The sequence below is a fragment of the Mauremys mutica genome, chromosome 3 (genome assembly GCF_020497125.1).
Source record: "Mauremys mutica isolate MM-2020 ecotype Southern chromosome 3, ASM2049712v1, whole genome shotgun sequence".
Taxonomy (NCBI): domain Eukaryota; kingdom Metazoa; phylum Chordata; order Testudines; family Geoemydidae; genus Mauremys; species Mauremys mutica.
The window spans coordinates 864,560-873,097 of NC_059074.1; the positions used below are offsets into that span (position 1 = coordinate 864,560).

Consider the following 8,538-nt stretch of genomic DNA (forward strand, 5'->3'; position numbering starts at 1 on the left):
TAGGAATCGGGTTCGTCAGGGCGGTGCCCGGTGAAACACAGAGAAAGAGACCCACGGGCCACTGCCTCAGCCACCCTTGCGTTCACCCAGAGGATAAATCCAGAGAGTGGTGCGGCTGCAGCTGGGCAGATTCCACTCACTCAGACCGCGGGGACTGGACCCCCTTGGTCAGCTACTCTCTAAGTAGAGACAGCTCCCGAGTTTAAACACACACGTACTGGACACAGACAGAGCAGTGATTCATTCACATAAACAGTTTGCAATTAACAATTCAATAACAATTATAACGATTAAACAAGCTAGCTAGGCAAATGTGCAAATGTACAAGTGTGCAAATGTGCAATTGTTTGGGGCTGGTACCAATTTGGGAAAGGGAAAAATGAGAGGCTAACTAGACTAACTGCCAGAAATTAAAAGACAAATACCGCACTCCAGGAGCAGCTGACCAGCAGAACAGACACCAGGAGCATGATGAGCCGACCGGGACCAAGTCCAAAGCGAAAAATCCAAAAACCAAAAAATAGATCCAAAAGATAAATCCACTAAATGAAGTTAAACGACACGACATGAGAGCTCTATACCGGGAAGAGACCCTGGCTGTAAGGTTGATCAGACCCTCAGCTAACACGCGGATACTCCACCAAAGAAGACGATGGTCAAGACAAGATTTTTCTGGGGGGGAACCTAGTTTTATCGAAAGGTCTCATTCCCTTGTGTCGGTCTCTGATTGGCTCCCTGGTTCCCCCTCCCTCCAGGTTACGAGCTGTTGCCACCCCACGCCAGCAGGATTTGCACACGGCACACTGGGGTAGTTGAGTAAACAAGTTTGTCCCTTAGATAACCGGGCCCAAAAAGAGCGGGAAAAATGCACACAGCACCAAAATGTTGCACATGACATCACAAGTTGCTGGGCAGGATCAGGTCTCTGCACACGGCACTAGCCCGACACTTAGATGACCCAGTAAAAAAAAGGAATGCATACACAACCAGTGTTGCTGGGCAGGATAGCCTCTCTGCCCTTTAACAAGAACTTGGTCCAACATGGAGGCTGTCTTGTCCTTTAAACAGGTTCGAGATGGCCGTGGACCGACAAGTGGCCATACATAGCCATAACTGTGCAACGGATTGCGACAATCACGAACAAAGCTTTTATTGCGCAGGGTGTAGGTGGTAAGAGATGTACCATAGGGAAGCACTTGCTCAAAAGTCCAGTCACTGCTTTGCGGTCCAATGGGATAATATTTTTTGATCGGCTCAGTTCCCAACAGTTTTTCAGATCCGCCTTCATCCCATTTTACTTCCGTTTGACAAGCATACACAGGTCCTTTACCATAGGTGAAACAGGAATAGTTACAATATGCACAGCCAAAAAACCAGAGGGCATTGTTTATAGGGAGTATACACCCAAAAGCAGGTTGAAGAAAATAAACATAAGTGGAGATAGATCGGTTTTCAAACCAAGGCTTTTCTATAAGTTTCAGATTAACAGCTTTTACTGGACACCAGGGATTGCTGATGTTTTGAACAGTTCCATTAAAGGTGCATCCAGGAAAGGATGAGTTCACGGGAGAGAAGAAGGTACCATTTCCGACGCACAAATCAGCTGCAACCACGCAAATGTAGAAGAGCCACATTTCTGTAACACAGAGAAAAACATAATGTGGGTCACTGTACTGTCTCAGTGGCCCGAGGGGTTATCCAGGCTTGGTTAGCACGAATATTACCACTGTTTGTAGAGATTAAGTACGCGAAAGGATGGGGCAAAATTTCTGTTATTTTTCCTTCCAGAGGTTCACGCGTTTGAGGCAATACAAGCCAGACCAGTTGGTCTTTTTGATACAAAGGCTTCCAGGGGTCAGGCTGCTGCCCAGCCCCCCAGCACCATCCTGCCCGGAGCCATAGTCAAGGAGGAGCAGATGGAGGCAGCAATCGACTCTCCGGCAGAGGATCCCAGAGACACCAAGCCCGTTGTCCTGCCCCAGGACGTCCTGGCCACCGAGGGCTCTGTGTCCCGCCTCATCTCCCCCAGTGGCAGCATCGGCTCCAGTCTGGATGTGACGCCAGGCCAGAGCCAGGAGGGGGCAATGGAGGCGGCCAGTGCTGCCCACTGCAGAGTGTGCCGGAAGGCAGGCTCCATTGTGATGTGTAACCAGGGTGAGCAGTGCTACCATTTGGACTGCCACCTCCCAGTGCTGCAGGAGATCCCCAGTCAGGAGTGGAAGTGTCTGCTGTGCCAGGAACTGCCAGCACCCGGTGAGGGGGACGGCACCAACTTCTCTGCCTCGGAAGATGACGAGGGCCCCGATAAACTCTCCCCCTTGGAGCAGAGGAAGTGTGAGCGTGTCCTGCTGCAGCTGCTGTGCCATGAGCCGTGTCGGCCTCTCCACCGGCTTTCGACCGCCACGGAAGGTCAGGACACCATCGACCTGACCCTGATCCGAGCCAGGCTGCAGGAGAAGCTCTTCCCACCCTACGGCTCCTCCGAGGAGTTTTCCCAGGATGTCTGGCGGACGATCAAGCAGTTCAACAAGCTGTCCAGGATGTCCAGTCCATCATCGGGCTGCAGCGCCTCTTCGAGGCCAAGTGGAGGGCCTCCTTCGGCGACCGGAAGTTCTCCTCGGCGCTGGTGGAGCCTATCCCCCTAGATGAGCAGCGGAACGAGAGCGGCAGCAGCTTCACCCACCGCAGCTCCCCTGCCGGCTCCCTGGGCGAGGCCCCCGCTGCCTCGGTGGGCACTGGGGAGGAGGAGTGAGGGGCTGGCCTGCATCGACCGGCGCAGCCACCCGGCGTCCCACAGGCAATGACCAAAAGCGCCTGGGACTCGCCTCTTGCCCTGGTTCGCGTGGTGGCAGCGGGACATCCTGCCCCCCACTCGAGTTGAAATTTTATTGATGGGGAGCCCTCTGCTCCCCATGCCCGTTCCTTTGCCATGAAGTCTTCACACACGGTTTGCACTGAGGGTCGCACACCCACCTCCCCCTCCGGCGCTGCTCTCTGCCAGGACTGCAAGTGAGCGGCACACACAGGCTTCCCCCATCTTTCCTCTGGGATTTCAGTGCAGGGTGGGTGGGGGGCGCTGTCTGCAGGCAGGGTCAGGCCAAGGGGTCGTGGCTGGGTGTAGTGGAGCACTAGGCATTGGGCCCTCATCCCTGCCCGCACTGAAGCTGCTTAGGAGGGTGGCAGCAAATGTCGAGCTCCGGGCCGAGGAGATGGAGGAGCCCTCCAATAACCTCTTTAATGTCCTCGCCTCCTCGGTACCGGGGCGTGTGGCGCTCCCATTCCATCAGGGTGTAGCCAACATCCCCACTGGCCTCTGGCAGACCCCGGCCTCGCGTGGGCTCATTTCCAAAAAGGCCGAGAGGAAGTACCTCATCCCCACATGACTGGGCGAGATATCAGATTCCTTGAATAATGGTGAGTGATTGGAACACCTCTGGATGGGTTGCAACCTAAAGTGATAACCAATCAACGGCTGCAACAATAGTTAAAATCCATTGCTGAGACGCACAGACAAGTTGCAATTGCACTTAAAGCAAATACCAGCAAATGGCTAAGAAAATGGGACCTATCCTGCACCCACAGGAATGGCAAATAGGTGATATGGTGCCATACAGACAAATTAAAAAGAAGGGTTATGTGCTTAGCCCAATATGGATAGGACCAGTAAGAACAGTTTATAAAGGTGCGAATGGCGATTCGACCATCTTTGAGGGTCTGAATCCTGGAGTCCGTTTTCTCCTAAAAGAGACCCTGAGTGTCGAATGGGAGGTCTTGCAGGGTGTACTGCACCTCAGGCGGCAAGGTGGAGGACTGCAGCCAGGAGATGCACCCAGGGGTGAGCTGCAGCGGGTTCGCACGGGTTCGCGCGAACCCGTTGTTAAATTTTAGCAGCCATTTTAGAACCGCTTGTTAAGGGCTGCTAAATTTAACAAAAGTTCCCGCCCACTCCTCTCCTGCTCCGCCCCCTTCTCCTCCCCCTCCCCTGCTTCCCGCGAATCAGATGTTCGCGGGAAGCCTGAACAAGCAGCATGGAGGCAGCCAGCAGGTAAGCTGGGGCGCGGAGGGGGAGGGGAGGTGCGGCTGGCTCAGGAGCTCCCGGTCCTAGACCGCGGCTCCCTCCAGCCCAGCGCCGGCCCGGGGAGTCGGCCCCGCGGCTACCGCCGAGCGGCCGGGCCCCGGTGCCGGCCCGGGGAGTCGGGCCGAGCGGCCGGGGAGTCGGGCCCCGCGGCGCCGGCCCGGCCCGGGGAGTCGGGCCCTGCGGCGCCGGCCCGCGGCGCCGGCCCGGCCCGGGGAGTCGGGCCGAGCGGCCGGGGAGTCGGGCCCCGCGGCGCCGGCCCGGGGAGTCGGGCCGAGCGGCCGGGGAGTCGGGCCCCGCGGCGCCGGCCCGGGGAGTCGGGCCGAGCGGCCGGGGAGTCGGGCCGGGGAGTCGGGCCGGGGAGTCGGGCCCCGCGGCGCCGGCCCGCGACGCCAGCCCGGCCCGGGGAGTCGGGCCCCGCGGCGCCGGCCCAGCCCGGCCCGGGGAGTCGGGCCCCGCGGCGCCGGCCCGGCCCGGCCCGGGGAGTCGGGCCCCGCGGCGCCGGCCCGGCCCGGGGAGTCGGGCCCTGCAGTGTGGACCCGGTCCCCAGGCAGTGTGGTAAGGGGGCAGGGAGGGGGTGGGTTGTGGGGGGGTGGATAGGGGTCAGGGCAGTCAGAGGGCAGGGAACAGGGGGATTGAATGGGGGCAAGGGTCCCGGGGAGCAGTCAGGAAAGAGCAGGGTTGGATTAGGTGGTGGGGGCACTCAGGGACAGAGAGAAGGGGTAGTTGTATGGGGGTAGGGGTTCTGGGGGGCCATTGAGAATCAGAGGAGGGGTTGGGTGGGGCGGCAAGGGGCAGTCAGGGGACAGGGAAGGGGGTGATGGGTCAGGGGTCTCCGAGTGTGTGTGTTAAGGAACATGAGGGGTTGGATGGGGCACGACCCCCCCCCCCCACGGAGGGGGGGGGGGAAGGAGGGAACCCGTTGTTAAAATTTTGGAGGGAGGAGGGAACCCGTTGTTAAAAATTTGGCAGCTCATCACTGGATGCACCTCATGGTCACACCTGAGGCCAGGGTTCTGGCTCCTGAGTCCGCCGAGTCCAGAGCGGCCTGGATGGAGGACCGGGAGGCTTTTCTGCCCTCCTCGAGGAGGGCTGAGAGCTCCTGACGTGAGGCTGTTGGGATTAGCTCCGAAAATTTTGACAGGGACACCAAGATATCAAAGGTGTAACGAGCGAGGAGAGCCATCTGGTTGGCAATCCGGAGCTGGAGACCCCCTGACGAGTAGACCTTCCGGCCCAACAGATCCATGCGCCTAGCGTCTTTAGACTTTGGCACCGGGGCTGGCTGCCCATGTCTTTCTCGGTCATTGACGGACTGCACCACGAGGGAGTCCGGAGTGGGGTGGGTGTATAAGTACTCGTAGCCGGTGGGAGGAACCGAGTACTTTCGTTCGACTCCACGTGCGGTGGGAGGGACGGACACCGGTGACTGCCAGATGGTAGTGGCATGCTTTTGGATAGTACGGAGGAATGGAAGGGCCACCCGCAGCGGGGCCTCAGTTCCAATCACGTTGGTCACCGGGTCGTCATCCTCCGGAACCTCCGCCACGGGGAGGTCGATAGCCTTCGCCACCCGGCGAAGAAGGTCCTGGTGGGCCCGCAAGTCAATAGGAGGGGGGTCTGCTGTAGAAGCCCCAGCCACCGCCTCATCCGGCGAGGATGATGAGGACAGACCCCGGACCACCGCTTCTGGAGGTGGTTCTTCCAGGGGGTGGGAAGCCGCCTCGGACTCCGGATGCTCTGTGGGACCAGGTGGCGACGGGGCCTCACCCGGTGGTGATGGGGGAGGCCTGCTCACCGTGGCTTCCGGCACCTATGTTCGGCGCCTGCGTGCCGCGGGGGGAAGGGGAGCCCTTGAGGCTCGTGGTAGGCCCAGGGGACCCAAAAACCCCACTGCTGCGGTCCGCGGTCCTGGCCTTGGGGGTCGGCCCGGAGATCTCTCCCGCTGCCCGCCTGAGAGGCGACTGAGGGCTGACGAGAAGGCCATGGCGGGGCAGAGGCGCTAATAGATTGCGCCGTGGATGCCGGCAGTATGTCCCTGGACGGTGCCGAGGATCGGTGCCGGGATGGAGAGCGGGACCATCGACTGCTTCGGTGCCGGGAGCTCGACCGCAATCTCGACCGACGGTGTCGGGAGTGGCTTCGGGAGTCGCGGTGCCGGGAACGGTGCCGGGATCCGGACCTCCTTCGGTACCGGCGGTCGGGTTACCGGGACCGGGAGCGTCTCCAGGAGTGCGACCGGTACCGCGATGTTGAGCGGTATCGGGATTGCAACTGGCGCCGAGACGGGGAGCGGTACCGCGATGGTGAACGGTGCCGGGACCTGGATTGGCGTGGCGGTGACTGTCTGCGGGACAGGGACTGTCGTCTATCCCGTCCGTCAGGGAAAGGTGGCCGCATCATTGCCGGCTTGCCCGCTGACTGAACAGCCCGCACCGGCGGTGCCGGGGGCCGGAGGCACGGTGCCTCTGTGAGCTCGATGAGCTCTCTCGCCGTCGAGAAGGTCTCGGGCATGGACGGGAGATGTAGCTCGACCGCGGTTGGCACCGGGGAGCAGGGCGGTACCGGACTCAACGGCTCTTGCGGCGCCGGAGTCGACGGTATCGTGCACGGCTTGTGCACCGCCGCAGCCTTAAAGTTGATTTATCTGGGGGGGCTGGTAATTTTTGCAGTAGTTCCACTCTTTGCTTCTCTGGTGACCATCCTTCCTGGTAATTTACTTGTTGCTGACATATCTGGGCCTTTTTTGGGCTAACCATAAATCCTGTTTCCTTTATTTTTTGTAGAACCTGGTATAATATTTGCAGACTTTGTTCCTTAGTTTTTGTACTAATAAGGAGATCATCTACATATGATATGATGTTATCCTTATTGGGCAATTTCTCCCTCATCCCTGCCCGCGCTGGGGCCTAGCCCAGCGCCTGGGCTCCCCTGCCCTGATTGGGGGGTCCTGGGCGGAAGTGCTGCTTCCTGCCCCCCACTCGAGTTGAAATTTTATTGATGGGGAGCTCTCTCCTCCCCATGCCCGTTCCTTTGCCATGAAGTCTTCACACACAGTTTGCACTGAGGGCCGCACACCCACCTCCCTCTCCGGCGCTGCTCTCTGCCAGGACTGCAAGTGGGCGGCACACACAGGCTCCCCCCATCTTTCCTCTGGGATTTCAGTGCAGGGTGGGTGGGGGGCGCTGTCTGCAGGCAGGGTCAGGCCAAGGGGTCGTGGCTGGGTGTAGTGGAGCACTAGGCATTGGGCCCTCATACCTGCCCGCACTGAAGCTGCTTAGGAGGGTGGCAGCAAATGTCGAGCTCCGGGCCGAGGAGATGGAGGAGCCCTCCGATAACCTCTTTAATGTCCTCGCCTCCTCGGTACCGGGGCGTGTGGCGCTCCCATTCCATCAGGGTGTAGCCAACATCCCCACTGGCCTCTGGCAGACCCTGGCCTCCCTTGGGTCAGTCCAAGGGGTCGTGGCTGGGTGTAGTGGAGAACTAGGCATTGGGCCCTCATCCTTGCCCGCGCTGGGGCCCCAGCCCCGCGCCTGGGCTCCCCTGCCCTTATTGGGGGGTCCTGGGCTGAAGTGCTGCTCTCTGCTGCCGTGGGCGTGGGATCTTGGGGTGATTGTGGGGGCAGGTGGGGCAGTGAGGAAAAAGGCTGGCGGGGTTGGTTCCCAACAGCTTGTCCTGCTGGGAAGCTCCCTGGGTTTGCCCCCGTGCGCCATGTTCATCTCAACCTCCTTGGCACAAGTGCTCCCCTTCGAAGCTATTCCAAGCCACCGTCAGCTCTAGCTTCTCTCCCCTCCCCCTGCTTGCGGTGCCGGTGCGCTCGCTCCCGCCCTCGCCACGCCAGGGGAAGCTGCGGTTCAGTGGTTTTGTAACTGACGCCCGAGGCAGGGCCATGGCGACTCCTGTACCTGTCCTGGCAGGGCAGCCGCTTTCTGGCCTGGTTCTTTGTCTCTCTCCAGCGTGCCAGGGGATCCCAGGCTGGGCTTCGCGTGTATATGTTAGGTGGCTTCTTTCATGTCCCCGATAACTGTTTGCGACCTGTGCGATGGAAACTTGTTTCTCTGAGAACGGAATAAATCTTGGGTTTTATGTTTAAAAAAAAATAAAAAAATCTCCAAGTACAGTCACCATTCTGAGCTTTTCTGCTGTCAGTTCACACCCGTCTGTCCGTGTTAATGTCACCATGGAAAGCGTCACTTATTGGGACAATGTCCTGTTTCAAGCCATTTACTCCATCGCTAATATGCTTCTCCAATTTTACTGCGAATGTAAATATTTCAGTTGAAAACCTCTGTTCAATGGCAACTTCGCAAGCATCAATGATCCTGACATATATTTGATGAAAATACTCTCTGGGGTCACTGTAGGTGTGAGAGAGGCTTCCGTGGTCGAGCCATCTCGGTGGCTTGCATTTTCTGGGGAGTGTAGTATCATCTAAAGAAAGATTTCTTGCCTTATCTACAGTT

At 58.9% G+C, this 8,538-nt stretch overlaps 1 pseudogene; it reads left to right on the forward strand.

Moving 5' to 3' along the window:
* Window positions 1-1,172: 1,172 nt before the first annotated feature.
* LOC123367502 lies at window positions 1,173-2,848 on the forward strand (annotated as a pseudogene).
* Window positions 2,849-8,538: the final 5,690 nt, after the last annotated feature.